Here is a 21,094-nt window from a genome sequence, read left to right on the forward strand (position 1 = left end):
CGCCTCCCTTGTAGCCAGTTCCATGGAGACAGCAATATCAACAGCCTTCTGTAAGGTAAGCTGAGCCTCTGTCAGTAGGCGCTTCCGTATAGCTTCACTGTACAGGCCACACACTAACCTGTCACGCAGGGCATCATTTAACATCTCTTTAATTCACAGTGTTCTGCTAGCTTTTTTAAAATGGCTACAAATTGTACAACTGTTTCATCTTCCTTTTGGTCTCTTTTTTGGAACCTATATCTTTCAGCAATTACCAGTGGTTTTGGGGAGAAATGGGACCCCAGGATTTCCACAATGTCACAGTAAGATTTAGTCTCAGGCTTAACAGGGTGTAGTAAGCTGCGTAGCAGGGAGTAGGTTTTAGCCCCTACAACACTTTAGAATATTGGCACCTTCTTTGTTTCTGTAATGTCATTTGCAATACCAAAAAGCTCAAAACGCTCAGTATACACATGCCACTGCTCTATATTCTCATCAAAAGGTTCCAGTGGCCTGGTCAGAGTAGCCATGATTTTACTTTCACTTTCACAGTCAGTGCAAACAAGCAGTATTTTTATTTGTTTGTTTTGTACCTTGACTTCTACTTCCTTCTGTTACTGGAGCAGCACCAGGATCCCATCCATCGTTGCCACTTGTTATATCCTTGGGGGCAGCCAGTTTAGGAAGAAATCACTTGAGGCCAGACAGCTAACAAAACCACCATTTTATTTACAGACTCAGAGAACTCACCCAGCCGGCTGAAGCTGGCTGAGCTATCCCCTAATAATCTAACTCAGTTACCATAGGAACCAAAAACCATGACAACCAAATACACAACAGAAGTGATCAATTGTTCTCCATGTCCACAAAAGGGAGGACAAGAAGTAATGGCCTAAATCACTAGCAAGGGTGATTTAGGTTAGATAGTAGGAAAAACTTTATAACTGTAAGGGCCATTAAGCGCTGAAATAGGGCCCCAAGAGAGGTTGTAGAATCACCATCATTAGAGGTTTCTAAGGAAACACTTGTCAGAGATGGTAAGGTTTACTTGGCCCTGCCTCAGCCCAGAGGGCTTGACCTGATGACCTCCCAAGGTCCCTTCCAGTCTATGATTGTTTGAGTTACATATTAAATATATGGTTTATAATTCTTTAGAATTTTTCCTCTTCAAAGTCATTATTTTATTGATTACATGTTTATCTAGTGCTCTACTTTGCACTCTTACCTTGTAGTGAAGAATATTTAAATATCTGATGAAGGCAGAGACAAGATGCGTGAGGTAATATATTTTATTCTGTCGGTGGCAGAAATAAACTTTCTTTTTCCCATGGGTAAAAAAAAGTCATTGATCTTCCAAGAGAAATCTTTCACATAGAGCTGACCAAGCACTACTCAGGCAAGTAGGAAGGATTGTTATTATGGATAATGGTCTCTCTTCAGTGCTTTTAAAGATATTTCAAACACATATTTAATTGTTTTCAACATAAAATGAAATAAATCAGAATGGATGATCTTGGGAGGACTCCAAGTTGTCTGAAACATATCACTATCCAGTAGCAGTTGCTTAGGTGTTATAGGGGGCAAAAGTTTAGTACCTACCTCCTGTGTCTTTTCTCATCTAACTATGTATTGAAGTACTTATATGCTCTCATCACCCTTCCAACATTCTGTAGTATACCTTGTCCTAGATATTTCTTAATACTAAGACACTTTTCTCCACATTTGAAAAAAAAAGATTCTATCACCGCAAAAGTATTCATGCAATAATTTCCTGGTGTTTTTTTAACATACGATTTTAGACTAAGTCTTCGGTATGTTTTATTAATGGAGTACAATCACTCTCTTGAGAGAGTGATTTACAGAGTTCACCACGGGAGAAAAGTCATTAAAAAAAAACCTATCTATGTTTGGCATGGTTTATACGGAGACTACCTACACACCATAATGTTGATTCCAGGAATTATGGCAGAAAATATAGAGTATTGCATATATTTGCTGAAGGATTGCTAGACAAGTGAAGCTTTTGTCCTTAAATATGCTTCTCTTCTTCAAGTCATACTTTTTGCCTTTTATCTTTTATTATTTTGGATTTTTTGTTTGGTATGGCTCTATTTTTGTAATGAGGTTTGAATTAATTGGGCTGTACATGGGTCCTAGTCCTGCAACATGTTAATCACAACAGTCATCCTTTCTTATGTGAGTAGACACCACTTGGATTGACATTTATTTGGGTGAAGGTTTATTTGTGTTAACAAGGGTTTTTGGGATCAGGCTGTAACTGAAAGCATTCCTGTATTCACACCCTATAAGCCTTTGTAATAATCTTTGTGCAACATACACCTTGTGAGGTATCATTTAAAATATAATAACACTGATCATCAATATTCTTATGTAATGTATGTACAAAATATGTATTAAGACAGTGTTTCTCAAACTGGGGTCGCTGCTCGTGTAGGGAAAGCCCCTGGCGGGCCGGGATGGTTTGTTTACCTGCCCCATCCACAGGTCCAGCCGATCGCGGCTCCCACTGGCCGCGGTTCGCCGCTGCAGGCCAATGGGAGCTGCTGGAAGTGGCGTGAACCGAGGGACATACTGGCCACCGCTTCCAGTAGCTCTCATTGGCCTGGAGCAGAGAACTGCGGCCAGTGGGAGCTGCGATCGGCCAGACCTGCAGACCGGGCAGGTAAACAAACTGGCTCAGCCCGCCAGGGGCTTTTCCTACACAAGCAGTGACCCCAGTTTGAGAAACACTGTATTAAGAGTTATGAATATAAGCTGAAATTATGACTACAATGTGTTTACCACACAAGTCTGGTGAGGGGGTCAACTGGTTTCTCAAAGACAAAGGAAAAGCCAATTCCTCTAGCCAGGTGTCATCAAAGCTGATTGGCAATCACCTATCAAGTGGCTATTCTTTGGCAATTAAGGATAGGAACAGATCGATCTGCATTTTAGCAAACAATAACATGGAACCTCTTTCACCATAAGACTCCATTTCTCCATCCTCACAACTGGAATTAACTTTGTCTAGGAGTAATTTCAAAGGGTGACTGTACTATACAAATGATGGGCAAAAGCACCCCAAACTATCTCTCCTGATCTCCCCCTATCTATCTAGCTCTCTCTCCTTCACCTAAGAAGACAAAAGAACCAGCTCTTCGACATTGTGGGAATTCCTGACATGAGAATTTGGTCAGCAATGTTGCTGGGAACCTGTGGTAAGGATTTTACCTTGAACCAAGTCTAGTTTGTTTTATCTACCAGAAAGCGTTTTATCTTTTTTTCTTTTGTAACCATTTTTTACTTCAATGCCTTATACTAGTACTCACTTAAAATCTATCACTTTGTAGTTAAATTAACTTGTTTTGTTTTTAATCAAAACTAATCCAGTGTTGTGTTTAAACTGAGCTGTTTGGGTAACTCTAGTTATGGTAGCAAACTGTTATGTATTGATCCCATACAGGGGTAATGGACTTGCTAATATCTGAACTTCCCAGGAGAGGCCTGGGAAGAACACATTTTTGGGGGAAAATTCAGAAATGGGAGTATGTTGGGGCAACCCAGCATGTAGTAACCAAGGGTGGAAGCCAGGGTGTGGCTGGAATGTTGATGACAGGCTGCTGTGGTCAGAACTGCTGGGCAACACACAGATACTCAGGGTGTGACCTGCATGCTGTTAGGCGGTTTGTGAGTGACCCATTTGGGAGCTATAACAGCAAAGCATTGTGAGGCACTCAAGCTGCAGGGCTCACTGTCTGGATTGCACCCTGGAATGTGATACAGGCCCCATGGTCATTTGTTTGGGTATATAAAGCTAACAATTAAGGACAAACTCCTGCTTGCACTGAAGTCAATATATGTAACTCAGTGGTTCTCAAATTGTGGGTTGGGACCCCAAAGTGGGTCGCAACCTTATTCTAATGGGATTTGCCAGGGATGGTTTAGACTTGTTGGGGCCCAGGGCCGAAGCCCGAGGGCTTCCACCCTGCGCTGTGGGGTTTAGGTTACAGGCTCCTGCCTGGGTCTGAAGCCCTGGGGCTTTGACTTTGGACCACCCCCACCCCAGGGCAGTGGGCTCTGGCTTTGGCTTTGGCTCCCCCACCCAGGGCGGCAGGGCTTGGGCAGACATAGGCTTTGGTCCCCCCCCCCCGGGGCTGTGTAGTAATTTTTGTTGTCAGAATGGGGGTCGGGGTGCCATGAACTTTGAGAACCACTGTTGTAGCCAATTCCTAGCTGCAATTACTATATTCAAGAATATGATCCCAGATAAAGGCTCAGCAAACCTGGGAAAGCCAGGCAAGTCCCAGAATCTGAGGCCTAGATTGAAACAAAGAGAAGGGTATCATTGTATTCCCAGATGTAAAGTGAGTGAAATTATGTCAGTTATATGTTGATTACGGGTTATGAACCAGTTGAGGAAAACATGAGCTGACTTGAATCTTTGCCAAAAACCTAATCTGCTCCACATTTCTTGAAAATACCATTGTTTTGTCCAAGTCTTGAAGAACCAATATCAAATGAGGCTATTCTTGTGGTTTCTTTTTACCAAAATGAAACCAAGAAGTAGTAGAGGGCAGTTTCGTAGTTGAAGTAAACTTTCATAGCTCTATTGACTTCAATAAAATCAATGGAGCTATGACAATATACACCAGCTAAGGGATAAACCCCTGGAAATCTTATCAGAAAGTCTACTATAATGAGTCAAGTATCAGAGGGGTAGCCGTGTTAGTCTGGATCTGTAAAAGCAACAAAGAATCCTGTGGCACCTTATAGACTAACAGACGTTTTGCAGCATGAGCTTTCGTGGGTGAATACTCACTTCTTCAGATCTGAAGAAGTGGGTATTCACCCACGAAAGCTCATGCTGCAAAACGTCTGTTAGTCTATAAGGTGCCACAGGATTCTTTGTTGCTACTATAATGAGTGCCACCCTGATCGTTGTGGGACACTGATCTACGTATCTGTACACCTATTGGTTGACTGGGAGCACTGAAATTACTTGGTGGCTAAGGTCTTGCTCTATTCTTGCTTCGCCCAGCTCCAAAACATTTAAAAAATCTTCTGTTAGTTGCAGATTTTGTAACACCCCCTTGATCCTTCCTTGGAGTGGTCTAGAACAACACTCCAGAGCATTGAGTAGTTATTTCTACACTGAAGAGCAGGGTATTACTGGATAGATAGAACTGAAAAGCCTACCAGACCCCCTTGTGCAGTTGTTCGGCTGGAGAAGCACTTGCGGGGGGGGGGGAACACGGGAGGGATCTGGAAATGTGCAGTTTTCTTCTGGGATGAGAGTAAAGGCAAGAAAGTACTATAATAAATCTGAAGGAGCCACTAAAGTCTAACCTGTTTGTCACTAATTGACACACTGAGAATTTACTCAGTAGTGACACTAATCTGGGTTTAGAAGTTCTCAAATATGTTCATATTTTTAAAAAAATCAGTAAATATTGATTAGCGTGGTCAGCCTGAATGACTCCTCTGGAGACCTTTATTGTATATGGGCTGAAATGCAATATCATGCAATAGGTTTGTGTAATTATTTAAGAATTATAATTTTGTATTATTGATGTATCCATTACAGCGTATGCAGTGTCACACCATAGGAATTATGTCTAGAAATAGTGTAGCAATTGTAGTAATAACTCCTGGCTTTATTGCTATAGAGTATATACAGCTTCAGAAATATAGACCTTAAATAGTTCTGATGCCACATGGAAAACGTAGATGATTATGTAGTGTACACTATGATAGTTTTTGCTGGAAGTGTATTTTCTATACTTTTTGTCTCTCAGTTTTTATTATTAAAGTTATTTACATAAACACAATATCTTCATTTAGAAAAGAATGGATTGGTCTTGTTTAGTTCATATAAGTCTTGATCCTTGAATTCAAATCCCAATAACATTTCAGTGGGAGCTTCATAGATTTTAAAGGCTAGATGGGACTGCTATTATTGTGTCTAGCCTGATTTCCTGCATACTGTAGACCATGGTATTTTATTCTGTGATTCCTGAATGTAACTGTGAGGAGAGGTGTTCACCCTTTTCAAACCCGGTGGGAGATAATGTGGGCCAGACGGGGCCAATTAACCTTATATGCTATACCTGGAGGGGAACCAGGAACTGATAAAGTCTAATTGCAGAGGAAGTCCAACTGGGATAGGATTATAAAGCCAGGAAGTGAGAGCAGGAGGAGGCTACAGGGAAGGAGCTACAGTCACTCTCTAGAGTGAGAGGGAGTTGTTCAGGGACAAGAAGGAAATACAGGGAGAGACTAAGCCCTGGAGTCTTGCCCTGCACTAGGGAGTCTGACAAGAGGCCAAAAATGGAGATGGAGCCAGGGTGAGCAGAGGAAGTTCTGGTAGTAAACCCATAGATTCATAGATTCTAGGACTGGAAGGGACCTCGAGAAGTCATCGAGTCCAGTCCCCTGCCCTCAGGACCAAATACCATCTAGACCATTCCTGATAGACATTTATCTAACCTACTCTTAAATATCTCCAGAGATGGAGATTCCACAACCTCCCTAGGCAATTTATTCCAGTGTTTAACCACCCTGACAGTTATGAACTTTTTCCTAATGTCCAGCCTAAACCTCCCTTGCTGCAGTTTAAGCCCATTGCTTCTTGTTCTATCCTTAGAGGCTAAGATGAACAAGTTTTCTCCCTCCTCCTTATGACACCCTTTTAGATACCTGAAAACTGCTATCATGTCCCCTCTCAGTCTTATAGACCAGGAGAGAAAGAGATGGAGTAGGGAGGTGCCCATGGAAACAGCAACAGGGACTTAGACTGAGAAGACCTGAATTGTAAATTGTAGAGTCCCTGCACTGGAATCTGGAGTTATGAGTGGGTGTGGGTTCCTCCTGCTAGTCACTGGGAAGTGGCACAGGACCTAGAGGTGGAATAAAAGACTGTCTGAGGTTATATAAGGACAGCTTGTCTGGTGGGAGTTTGATATCCCAGAAGGGGGGGACTGTATCGTGATCTGGCCGGAGGGCCAGATCACAAAGAGGGAGCACTTTGAATCACAAAGGGAAAGAGGGACCACAGTGCCAGTGACCAACAACACGGGGAGCCACATGAGGCAAAAGTTAATTCCCAGACGTAGCCACAGGTGGTGGATCTGTAATAAGTGGAGCCCTTTACAGTAACCTGTAACTTCTGGTGGAGCTAGAGCATATGTTTTAGACAAACATCCAGTCTTTAATTTAAAGACTCCAAGTGACAAAGAATCCATGACATCGCTAGGAAAGTTGTTCAAATAGTTAGGTACCCGCACTGTTAAAAATGTGCACCTTATTTCTAGTCTGAATTTGTCCAACTTCAGATTCCAGCCACTGCAGACTCTCTTCTCTTTCCCCCTCCCTTGCCCCTTTGCAAATATACCCTTACTGCCACAGCACTTGATGCAGTACTTGCAGGTGATATAGATTTTTGCCTGAAGACTTCTTTTAAACTTACTTTTGAAGCATCATACTGGCCTAACTACAGTCACGATCCAAATTAGATTTGTATAATTTAAAAAATCTTGACCTTGAAAAAAGGATTGGGTTTATTGATGATTCTACTAATAAATTGGAACATAAAACTATTGAATTGAAACACAAAATTAGAGTTTAAAAAACATTTAACTGGTGTCATTATAAAAGATGGCATGTCCTTACACTATAAAATAGAGGTTATGGAGAATAATAACCAGGTATGTAATATTTGTATTTGTGGCATGCCAGAAATGCTAATAATTGATTCCAGTAATGAAATTTAATATTTTTGGAATTGGTTTAGAACAAAAGATTACCCTTCCTTGCTAAATTCTTAAATGTTTTAAAATACCTAAAGAAAGTAACTAAGAACTTAAAATTGTGTTCTCAGCTGCTTTCCTTAATTCTTCTTTACTCAATAGAAGTTTAATTGTCACTTGTATCGTTTGATAAAGAAATATTATGCAGATGGTTGGGATTTGAAAAAGAAGTTTTCTAAGGAAAAAGATTCACCTTTTCCTTGAAATAACAGACTACACAAACACGATCAAAATATCTGAGTTTGAAATATTAAAGGCAGATCATTATGACTCCCATTTGTGCCTTTGAAAAGCTCCCCTGTGACAATTGTTGATAAGCAATATGGGCTTTATCCTCAGCTGTGCTGCTGACCTCACCCTTGGTCCAGCCTAGGGTGGGGTAAGGAAAGACACCTTTTTTCCTCCTTGGTCCTGGGGCGGGTAGCGATCAGTTTATCGGGGATCGATATATCGCGTCTCATCTAGACACGATATATCGATCCCCAAACGCGCTCCTGTTGACTCCGGAACTCCACCAGAGCGAGCGGCGGTAGTGGAGTCGACAGGGGGAGCCCCGGCAGTCGATCCCACGCTGTGAGGACGGGAGGTAAGTCGAAATAAGATACTTCGACTTCAGCTACGCTATTCAGGTAGCTGAAGTTGCGTATCTTACATCGACCCCGCCCCCTAGTGTAGACCAGGCCTAAGTTAATGGCTATGATGGCTGGAGCAATCCTAGATCCTTTCCACTGACTAGAGATCACTGGAGTGCAGTTCGCTTTGGCCATGCCCTCTCAAACCTTCAAAATGCCCCCTTCTTGCTAAAGCCCTTGGTCCATGCTTGGTCACTTTTAGCCTTCTTTGCTGTAACCTTTTTCTCTTTGTCTTCACCATTATTTCACCATTCCTCTCTAGTCAGTTAAGCTCACCCAAGGTATTTTAATCTTCCTTCTCCCCATTCTGTTTCAACCATCTCCTCCTCCGCCTCCTCCTCCTCCTCAAATGCCTTTGCTTCCTTCTTCTTTCCTTCCCATCATGGTAAAACTCCTCCTACAAGAGATCTCCATTGGCTTTAGTGGATTTTGGATTGGGCCCATAATGTACAAATTCAACTATTAATTGCCTGTTATACTATACTGTGTCTTTATCCACTTGGTGATTAGGCAGTAAACTCTTCGAGACAATGGGCTAGATTCAAAAAGGGATTTAGGTCCTTAACTGTCAGTGTAGTCCCAGGTGCTACTGGCATTCACAAAACTCCCACTCATCTGCCATCTAAACTTTCTGCTGCCTAAACTTAGTGAGTGCCTTAATCTTTGCAATAACTGTTTGCTTGGTGCCTATGTTTCTGCCTCTGTGCATGTGCAATGCTGCCTCACTGTTGGTGTCCATATACCTATGCCACAGTGTTATCCACAAATTGGAGAACATAGGCATTTCTCCATGTGCCTCACCAGCGGGACCTGAAATGGTAGGCCTGCTCAGAGGCCACCTATCTCCAAGTAAACTGCCAGGACAGAAAGGCAGGGGGTGGAAGAGAAGCTTTTAGCCCAGTGGTTACAGTACTCACCTGAGATGTGTGGGATGCCCCTTGTTCAGGTCCCCACTTCACCTGATGAGGAGAAGAAGAGATTTAAACTTCTCAGGTGAATGCCCCAACCACTGGGATATAGGGAACTCTGATGTGGGTAACTCTCAAGCTTTCCTGTTGAAGCTGTTGTACTGTGTAAACATTCATTGGAGCAATACTAATAAAGTGCATGTAACCATACAAATTTAGTTGAATTACATCAGGTTTGCTGCGAACCTATGAACTGAGTTTATCTGACAGCTTCTGTCATTATGTAATCAAGAGATTACTGACTTTATCACTGGGTGCTGTTATCTGGTTGCCCTCTGAAGCAATGTATTAAAAATTAGTCTTCTGGTAATTAGTAGTGGTAAAGGAGGGATTTTTATGTGAAATATTTCTGTTCATAGGAATTGGAAGAGGGTCTGGCCTTGGACTATCATGCTGGGAAAAGGAGTGGAGAAGCAGAAGACTTTAATGTTACTATCATCCAATAAACATCTATTTCTAAAATACCTAAGGTCATCTTGGATCCACTTGGAAGGAAAGAAGTTTCAATGAGCAATTCAGAGAGCTCAAAGCAAACCGATGATTTTCATTTACGATATCGCATAAGCCTCCTATGAACTGAATTCACATTGACTTCAGTGGGAGTTCTTTGCATGGAGGGATAGGAATGTAAGACTAAAACCAAAAATGTTTAAAGTGAATGTGAATCTGCAAGTGGAAAAGGCAGGGCAGCTGTTGATCAGTACAAAAGATGTTCACTAATTCTCCTGTCATTGATCTGGTAGCCTATGTCACTTTGCTTTTCCACGGAGATTTAATAGCAGATCAAGGTGTGTGTGAGGGGGAAGGGGGGATAGTGATATGTTACTAACACTTCATTACTTTTATAAAAGATACTAAATAACTAATGCTCACATAATGAAAATATATATTTAAATACTTTAAAATAAATGATATATATCATAATAAAAGAACTAAATTATATGATGCAATATCCTTGATTTCTTGTTTTCTCATGTCTGTATTTATTCTCCTCCCCTCTCCCCCCCGCGTTTTTGCCTTATTAGTTGATTCAGGTTTAAGATTTTTGTCCTCCTCTTCAAGGCTCTGCGGAGCTCAGGTCCTGCCGGCAGAGCTCAGGTCCTGCCTGCAGAGCTGTTCTCTCTTATCCCATCCCACCCTGTCCCCTTTGCTCTATGAAATGACACTAGTGTGAAACTGGCACAAAGTAGCAGTGAACCAAACTCTATACCAATACTCTACATGATGGTTTAATGCTGGAATTTTGCAGATACTATATTTACCACAGTTGTACAAAAGCCACAGTTGTACAAACCATTGCATACGGTACCTAACTAGATCTTTCCCTGTCTCACTCACTCTCATTCTGTAGTGTATATGCTGTTTAACTCACTATGCTATTTGTAAGATGGAATTTAATCCTATTTATTCATTTCACTTACAGAAAGCAAGTAAATATTCCTAACTGACTACAAATTGAAAAATTGAAAGGAAACCTAAATGGTTTCCTTACTCAATTGTTTGTTGGATATTAAATCCTATAATTCTAATCATGGTGTTATTCTAGGAGAACTGTAATATTTATTACTGATTGAAGTAGTATAACAATGATTAATATCCATTATTAAGGAATAAACCACTTCAGGTTGTGCACTTACTGTGTTCTGACCACATGTATGAGGTGCAAAGGGCACAATGTGAAATTGAAAGCCTTCTTCCCTGAGGTAGACTTTAAATGTGGGATTTCATTTGGTGCTGACTTCAATAAAATGAAATTGTGTTTACTGTTTGCCTCATCTTGAGACCACATTGACTCTAATGACAGAAAGCATTAGTAATAAATTACTACTGGGAAATCTAGATACCTCAGACTGAGCATCCCATCTGGTAGATGGTTGTAGAAGATAACAGGCCTGCTCCAAACTGTATATTCTCTGGCACAATTCATAGTATCATGAATACTGAAAAATGCAAGACATTTTTTCTATGTACTAAGTCAGTGTGTATAGATAAATAAGAAATACAGTCTCTCAGTAAAGTCTCTCATTTACATTACACACAATAGCAGTTTTCTTCAGTTCCAACTCTCATGTTAGGCTGGCTAGGCTACTAAGTATTATACTTGGGTTCAAACAATGTACTCTAGCATAAACGCCAAATTTGCTACTGGAGTAAATGGATACAACATCAATTAAAAATAATGGGACTTGTGCCTTCTTATTCCAGGGCTGAAATTGGGCTCTTGGTATCTGTGAATTTTTTTAAAAGTACCAATGTTGTTGCTTTTATGAATTACTTATATTACAATAGTGCATAGAGGCTTTAATAAGGTCTTATTGAGCTATGCATCGTACAACCACATCAAACAAAGGCATGCATCCGATGAAGTGGGTATTCCCCCATGAAAGCTCATGCTCCAATACATCTGTTAGTCTATAACGTGCCACAGGACTCTTTGCTGCTTTTACACATCAAACAAAGGTCATCTTTATCCCACACAGGTCAATGTCTAGGATTATGACAAGAGATAACCATGAATAAACAGACAGGGGTGGGATGGGGACAATTGTATTAAGGAGTTAGTTCCAGATAACCACCTGCCTAGCTGGTGTCAAATAGTGATTTGTAGGAATCCTGGCACCTGTTTCAGATACATTCACACAGGGAAGTTTTTATAAAATATCCAGAGAGAGAACAAACAAAAAATGAAGGGCAATATTTTCAAGACTGCTCAAGAGTTGGCACAACTCAGTTCCCACTGAAGTCCATGGGAGTTCTACACTTGACTTCCATGGAAACAGAGTTGGGCAATACTGAGTGATTTTGAAAATTCCACACTAAAGAATTACATATATGCTGAGTGTCAAAGGCCCCACTTGCCTACAGTGAGAAAAGCAGAGGACTCCAAGAGACTTTTCTGTGCAGATCTCACTTACCTGGAAAGTGCTTATATACTATGGCTTTGGGTGCTATACAGAACAGGTACCCCATAGACAAGTAGAAGGAAGGAGACAATCAGATCAAGCCACTGATGGGCTCAATAACCATTGTTAAACTTGATTGTTTGTGTAGTAAAGATGGGAGCTTTGACCATTTCAGCATCAGTTTTTTTTATGTACCATAAAAAGTTGGTGCATAGTTTAGTAGATTTTTTTTTTAAAGAATCTGTTTCACTTTGAATAAAAATGATGAGAAGAAAATATAACTCAACGGTATGGTGAGAATGAGAGCCAAGATTACACTATGCCTTTCTAGCTCCACTGAGGTCTGCAACCTTATACGAAAACAACAAATCACAAGGAACATTTTAATTTTGTTGTCATTGATAATTTTCTGTTACCTTTGTTATGCTAGCATTCAGCTGGATAGATCCAGGCAGGGCAGTGTGCATTTTAGTCATCTACTGAATTAAAAGGTCATGATGTATGAGCAATACAATTACCCAGTCACAAAGCAGTTCAGTGATTTTTAAAAAAAAATTCATACCAGGAGCTGTGAGCTATATTGCTATTGAATACAACCCTTTTCCACTTGAAAATTTTCACATAAAATGGAAAAAATAAAATCACTTGAGAGAGTGTGGGTATCATATACAGTGCTCTTCACTTTCCCTGGGGATTACAGGCCTTCATCTGTTTCTTGTGTTCCACACCTCTGCTGTTGAACTGATTATCATGTGATAAACACAATGCTCACCCCCATTCTTACCCACATCCCCTCCCCCTTCCCCTCCTCCAGTTTTTTCCTTTTGCATAATCTTGCAAGTGAGTAATTCAGTATATCAAGATCATTTAAAGCAATCTCCAAGGTGTCACTACACAGCATTCCATTACAGGAGCTCACACCTTCATTTAGTAGTTTCCCCCAGTAGGTTTTTAACTATATAATGTAGAAATTACATTTAGTTTGCCAATAATTTTCTGAGTCAATGTATACGGATATCAGTAAATGAGTGAAAGTGAAACATTTCCGTAATCCTAATGTTAGCAACCAGGTATTTATTTTACAGACATTTTTTTTCTCAATGGCAATGTATGCACTTAAAATGACACTGAGCACTTAAAATCTTCAGAGCACTTGGCAGACATGAATACTTGTAACATTCCCGTGAGGTGTGATGTAGTCACCTTACTGTGTTACCACAGGTTTCATCTTGACTCCTGCAGAAAAGATGCAGTCCCTATAGTCAAGTAAGTATTATGTCCTTTTAATAGATAGTCGCAAGGAAAGTCAATGTCAAAATCAAAATTAGAACTCAGGCGTTGTAATGCTATGCTAGTGACACAGGTCCATTAGCAAACATTGGAAGTTTGCTGGAGTGTATACCATAGGGTTAATTTTGTCCCATCCAGTGGAAGGAAGAGGATATGGGGAAATGTGAAATATCCTGCTATTAGGGTAATCTTTGATGACAAAAATCAGTGGTAGGGGGTTGTACATTCTCTGTTCATATATCAGGGGGTAGCAGTGTTAGTCTGTAGCCACAAAAACAACAAGGAGTCCGGTGGCACCTTAAAGACTAACAGATTTATTTGGGCATAAGCTTTCGTGGGTAAAAAACCCACTTCTTCTGATGCATGAAGTGGTAATTTTCACTCCATGCATCTGAATAAGTGGGTTTTTTACCCATGAAAGCTTATGCCCAAATAAATTTGTTAGTCTTTAAGGTGCCACCAGACTACTTGTTGTCTCTGTTCATAATTATTGGAAGTGTTGCTTCAAAAGTAGTCATCCTTTGGCTGTCTGGCTGAGTGGGTGTCAAAGGGTTATGTGAAGGTAAATGGTATCCTCAGAAACTAGGAGCACTGTATACAAACGAAGCGGGGAAGAAGTGCTATGAATATAAATAAGTCTTGTTATATTCACTCTCTAAACTTTTAACTTCTGCCTTTGCAGCTGTTAATGGTGTTAAGATCAGCATAAAGATCTTATCAGATCCTCTGCATGAATTCAGTATGTGGTCCATGCTCATTTGATTTAATTGACCATTAATAAAGAAGACATCTGACAGGGAAGAAAAGATTTTGCTCTTGGCTCTGGGGGAGGAAAAAGCTCTGCTATGTCTTTTTTTTTTAAATACCCATCAATGAAAGAATATTTCAAAGTCTTAGAAATTAGATGGCCCATGTGATTTGAAACTGTGAGCATCACAAGCTGAAATCCTTTGTGAGCATGATGATGGATGTTTGGTACAGAAAAAATCACCAAGGCTATGGAAACAAAAGCAGTTATTGCAACACATTTCTAGATTCAAGGCTGTGGGCCTCCTTTACAGTTATTCTAAAAGCTGATGACAACTTTGCCTAACATGAAAAGGATTTCAGAGCTGTGTTTAACCTTTCAAGACTGTTTGAGCAATTTACTAGAATGTTTAACTTTCAAAGATTGTGCTTCTTAAAGGCACTGGTAGGGGAATGTAAGCTAGTATTGATTCACCAGCTCAAATCCAAGGCCTAAGTGAAACTCAGGAAATGAAAAGGAAGAGTGAGAATCATAGAGGAATATCTCAAGCTAGAAACACAATTGGAGTAAGCCAAAGTTTCACACTGTGAACACACTTATCCAGTGTTAACAGGTCATACCTGTCATGGCTGGCTGATTTTTGTCAATAATGAAGATGAGTGGTCAGGGACATAATTTATACCCAGTGTGGTCTGAAATACTCATTCTGCCAGCTGGTAATCTGAATAGCAGTAGCTAACATGTTTTTGATGTATCCACAGGACAGAGCTATTTTTCACTTGGACTTGGGCAGGTAGGCTTTTAAGATAGAAAATGAGTGGACATTAGATGCAGGATTAATAATAGCCAAATCTGTTGTTGTTTATAAACATATAATTTGCATCACAAGGCTATGAAGAGAGAACTTCAGGGAAAATCAGCACATTTCAGGTTTATATGCAGAGTGATCAAAGCCCAGATTTCTCTTATTGTGCTCTATTTACAGTTTTGTCAGTTTGACTTAAAAGTGGCCCAAATCAAACCCCGTTTCTTCCCTCGCAAGTATTCCCCAACTGCCTCCTTCTCTATTCCAGTCAACACCTCCTCCCCTAGTCAATCGAGCCTGCAACTTTGTGGTTATTTTTCTCCTTATATACAAATTCTGCTGCCTTGTCCTCCTCGGTATCTTTAAGATCTGTCCTTTCCTTCCTCTCTGCAGAGCTAAATCTTTTATTCAGGCCCTCATTATATCCAGCCTTGACCACTGCAACATCCTCCTCTCTAGGTTCTCTAAAATCCATATTGCCCCACTCCAGTCCATACACAAAATTGCAATGAAAATCATCTTCCTTCACTGTCATTTTTACCATACCACTCTCCTCTATGAATTCTTCATTGGCTCCCCATCTTCTGTCACATTGAATGCTTCCTGTCACAACCTTCCAAGCTCGAGAGAGCGTTGCCTTTCCCTCCTTATGAGTTGATTTTGCTTAATTTCCCTCCCTTTTCCCTTCCAATGGCATCTCCCTCAGTGTCTCATATAAACATTTCCATTCCCCCCCATAAAATTGAAATGATGATAGTCCTTCCCTGTGCCCATCCCCACACTGTTTGTCTTGTCTGCTTAGATTGTAAGCTGTTTGGGGGCAGGGACTGTCTATTACTTTGGGGCCCTGATCTAGGTTTGGGCCTTGAGACACTACTTTATACAAGTTACAAATACTACTACTACTACTTGTTCCTGGAATTGTTTTCCCTGTATAAGTGCACATCCTGGAATGATATTATTGCATTAGCAGTGCTTCTCTTCATTTGCCAGCTGATGCAGAAAGGGGTGGAGGGGTCTATGGACAAGGTCTTTTTAAAGAGTTTTGTATTTCTGGCTGTGCTAAGCAATCCCTTGTCTTTGTGTTTAGTGAAGGTCCTTGTACTTTGTGAGGGGAAGGAAAAGGACCCTGGCTGTTCCTTGCTCACGCATCCATGGGAGGGCTTCTTGACCCAATATGCACCTGTACAGAGCTAGTCACAATATTTGAACTTCACATGTGAATTCCTTTAAAGCAGTCCTCTGATTTTCGTACTGTATGTTTGGCAAGAATACCCTACAATGATGAGTGTCTTAGGAAAAGGAAAAAAGCAGAAGAAAGAAATATGGCCCTGAATATTTATCTGTGGGTAACTATTTCAAAGTAGTCCAAAGGAAAGTACTGTGGAGATTATTATTTTTTCCAAGGTAGCTGAGCCGAAGAGTTGGGATTTGGAAGTAAAGGGAATTAGCTCCTCTGAACTCTACTGTCTGTGGTAGAATGCTTTTGATCCATTGGATTTTAGTATATTGTTAAGTCTCTTTGGTAAAAACGAGCTAAAACATGCATTCTGGTACCCAGCCAAGGTTGCTTAACTACTAAGTGTCTCAGCATTCTCTTCAGTTTGGGAATCTACTGGGATTAACTAACTCGAGTGCGATTATTAAGGTATTAATCATATCAGAATCCTTCTATACCTGTCAATTGTTCAAAATAAGTGTTGTTATTCTTTTTCACATACAGAGTGTCAAGGTTTTTAAGTGGCAGATAAGAATGAAAAAAATATGGATTTTGTGTATGTGTATAATTTTCAGTACTGCACATTTTCCACACTACGGACCAAATTCTCAGCATGTATAATCACCTTAACTCCAGTCAAGTGAAGGGAGATATGCCAATTAACACCAGCTGAGAATCTGGCCCTAAATTTCATGTACAGTATAGCTGACAAATGCTGGGATGAGTTGTATAAATGAAAAACATATATTTGCAGAAGAAATACCTCCTCTGCCTCACTGTAAGATTTGGCCTAGTTGCAACAGTATCACTTACACTGATATGTTTTCTTGTGATTAATATATTTATTTTCATTCTTATTGCAGGAGGGACTATGGCTAAAGTATGGTTAAAAGATGAAAAAAAATGAAACATTTATAAATGAAGTTGTAAATGGAAAGGAAATATGTGTCAAATACAAATGTTCCAAGTAAGTACATGAAAGAAGGATCAATTGTTTGCAGCATCCCATTGCCATTGTAAAGTGTATAATGATGGTGCAGAAAAAGAAGTACACTCTGGTGCTTCTCTGGGCTTCACTGGGTCTTATAATTCATTTGGGTTTTTCAGAATTACCAAGGCCCTGATTCTGTGAAGTACTTACGCATGTGCTTAATTCCATCCCCGTTCAGCAGAGCACTTGAGTATATGATTAACTTTTGACTTTAACAAGATGTAAACACACACTTAGATGCAAGATCTATTTCCAAACAAACAAACTGCAATAAAGCACCTGATAGTGCATGCATCAGAGTCCTGGCTGGATGTCCTCCTAGTCTATTTGACCATCACAGAACCAGATTGTGACACATGGCCAGAAAGGGTTAAGCAGCTCGCAGGCTAAATGACCCAGAGTCAACCTTTAGAGACATGTCAGAAAAGTATGTAAATGGTATTTAGGAGCATTCCATGTTAGGTAGGCTAGAACTTTGAAATGCAAACCTGTATTTTTAGAGAATTAGAGGTGATACTAATTGTATATGTTTACTTATATCTTGTTAGATGTTAGCCGTGTAACCAGACAGTTCCTGTCTATTCCTACAGCTATTGATTCAGAGATCAAAAGGAAATATTAACATTTAGATGAATCTTGGGTGAAATAACGTCATTGCCTATATATCTCTTTAAAGTTTGTAATAAACTGCTTAATGGCTAAATTGCCTGATGTTACTCCATACAGTAATTACTGGTGATGTTTAGGAAATAGGTTACGTCAAAAGCCTATCATACACCCACGGCTGTATGGTCAAGAGGCTGCTAGAAAACTGTATAAAAAGACTCCTGGGACCTGATCCTCTCATCTCAGATCTACTTGATGCTTTATGCAGAGAACTTGAGTCCTAAGACTGAGATCTCCAGTCCCATCTGGATCACCCTGGATATGAACATTAGTCTATAACCTATGGACTAATTCTGAAAGAACTCTTTGCAACTACAAAGCTCACCATCTCTACTATGAAACTGATCTCAGAACTGTACGCATGTCTGTGTATATACTGATCTTTTAACCAATACTCTCGCTCTCTTTTCTTTTTTAATAAATTTTAGTTTAGTTAGAAAGACCTGGCTGTAAGTATGTATTTAAATAAGATCTGAAATGTTCATTAACTTGGGAGGTAATGTGTCCAATCCTTTGGGATTGGAAGAACTTCCTTCTCTGATGAATAAGATTTTCAGTAATCCTCATCATATCTGACTTGTCTGGGTGGAAGCCCAAGGCTGGGTTGCCTTAAGGGAATTGTGTTTTGGCTTCTGGGTAACCAGTAAGGTATTGTAGAAATTGTTTTGTGCTGGCTTGGTAAATCTAAGTATTGGGATATCCACCAGCTTTGGAGATTGTCTGCCCCATTCTTTGCAGTTTGCTCTAATTGAGTAACCTTGGTGTGGCCCCCCTGGGGCCCCAGTCACACAGACAGAGAAGGTGGGTAGCTTTGTATCCATCTTTTCTTCAAACATCAAATCCAAAAGAAGTGGCTCAGGTAAAAAACAAATTCATTTGAATTCATTTATCTAACAACATCGAAGACAGCAGATTTTAACTTAAATGAAAGCCCCCTCCCAAAAATCTGAAGGGTTCATAAAGGAGCTCACTGATTCTTTGTGCATAATGGTGATGAAATTTCAGTGTCCAACCTGACAAAACCCCAATAATAATATTACCATCTCCTGTATTGCACTCTTCATCAGTAGACCTCACAACACTTACACAGAAAGTATTCATTATTATTCCCCTTTTACAGATGGGGAAACTGAGGTGCAGAGAGGTGAAATGACTTGCCTAATGTTACTCAGAAGGCCAGTGGGAGAGCTGGGACTAAAACCTAGCTCTGCTGAATCAGTGCAATGCTCTGCCCATTAGGAAATACTACCTTCTCTCCCCACTTGCCTCTAGGAATCTTACAGGTCATCTCTGGTCCACCTTGCACCTTGTCTTTGGTTTAGATGTCAGTATCAAGGATATCCCAATCCAGCCACTATGTTGGACAGACCAGCATCTCATTAAGGCCGTGGTCAGAGCTCTCTTAATTCCCAGGCAATCATGATCCTGATTTGACCAAAAAGACACTTACACTGCATCAACTTCCAAAGGGTGCTAAAGGACAGCAACAATCCGCTCAGCACATGAGTCAAGGATCTAGTGACTCACAGTCATTATATACTAGCCTCAACCTTTGTCACGCTGGGCCCCAAATGGTCCCTTCCTCCCTATTGCCTACACAAAACTCCTCTCAGGAACGAAAGACCATCCCAAACCGTCTTCCAACTACCCCCAAACCCTATCCAGACAAAGATTCCACTGCACACACAACTCTCCCCTGGGGAAAGGATGAGAGAGAGAACAAAGCATATGAGACAGATTTAAGTCATGTTGCTTAATGCACTAGTGGAAGAAACTCATATAGTACTGTGATGAGGCCAGGATAAGAGACTATTTAGAACAGAATAAAATTAATGTTAAGCATTTGTTTTGCTGAATTAAGGTCTCAGTTCCTAGTGGACTAACTCTTATATAATTTAGCTTTTAACCTAAAAATAAGCTATACCTTTTAGTATGTGGAGGCTATTATTTTGTTGACATGTTTCATTAAAGTATCATAATTTTGGAGGAGAGACATGCTGCATATTAAAGAAAATACATTGTTTCTGAGATGCAAAAATAGTTTACTTTAGTGTGTTTTAGTTTACCCGAGAAACCTTTTTGGTTAATGAGAAGTGAGGTAGTTTTCCTATTATATGCATAATCAATGTGGGATTGCCATTATATGTACTAGTTGAGCTCAAAAGTACTTTAAACGTTTTTCTTCAAATTTCTAACTTGATCTACTGAGTCGTATTACACTGGTTTTGGTCAACTTAGTTAATCAGATGCAGGCCTACATGACATAACATAATGTGTTTTGTTCTTTATTCATTGTAGTTGTCTGCTGTATGTACAATATGTAGCAAATTAAAAAGAAACATTTGTAATTGAAAATGTCATATAATCAATTTCCTATTTTCTAGAACTGGACAAAAAACTGGACTTTCTCAAGATTCAGCTACTATGCTTGTAAGCCAGGGGTCGGCAACCTGTCAGAAGTGGTGTGCCGAGTTTTTATTTATTCACTCTAATTTAAGGTTTCGCGTGCCAGTAATATATTTTAGAAGATCTCTTTCTATAAGTCTATTATATATAACTAAACTATTGTTGTATGTAAAGTAAATAAGGTTTTTAAAATGTTTAAGAAACTTCATTTAAAATTAAATTAAAATGCAGAGCCCCCCCAGAGCGGTGGTCAGGACCCACGCAGTGTGAGTGCCACTGAAAATCAGCTTGTGTGCCGCCTTGGGCACCTGTGCCATAGGTTGCCTACCCCTGCTGTAAGCTATAGAAAAGGGCTCAAGATGCAAAGTTCAGATGTACAAAGATCCAGGAATGTTTATAATTCAGGTGTTGTCCAGGTCCACCTTTAGTAAGATACATTTGGTTTAAATGAAATATAATATTCCATGAAGCTTTCTCTAGTTTGTGTAGGGTCTAGGCCGGAAGCTGGTATTTGTGTTGTGTTTTGAGGCAATGCTGAGTGTAGTAGGGTCAACTCTAAAAAACTAGACTGTCAGGGAATGCAGTAATTGGCAGGACAAATGAGCAAGGAGCAAGTTGGATAGCAGAAAGATAAAAACAAATTGTATACTGCATTCCCTGAAGCTTATTATGTTTTAAAAAA

General features: G+C 40.0%; 1 long non-coding RNA gene across 1 annotated transcript; it reads left to right on the forward strand.

Annotated features, from left to right (window-relative positions):
* Positions 1-1,138: 1,138 nt before the first annotated feature.
* Positions 1,139-10,180, forward strand: LOC123375252. Its single transcript, XR_006581373.1, has 3 exons — positions 1,139-1,258; positions 3,098-3,197; positions 9,744-10,180. It is a non-coding gene; the product is annotated as an uncharacterized LOC123375252 (long non-coding RNA).
* Positions 10,181-21,094: the final 10,914 nt, after the last annotated feature.

Source organism: Mauremys mutica, chromosome 1 (genome assembly GCF_020497125.1).
Source record: "Mauremys mutica isolate MM-2020 ecotype Southern chromosome 1, ASM2049712v1, whole genome shotgun sequence".
Taxonomy (NCBI): domain Eukaryota; kingdom Metazoa; phylum Chordata; order Testudines; family Geoemydidae; genus Mauremys; species Mauremys mutica.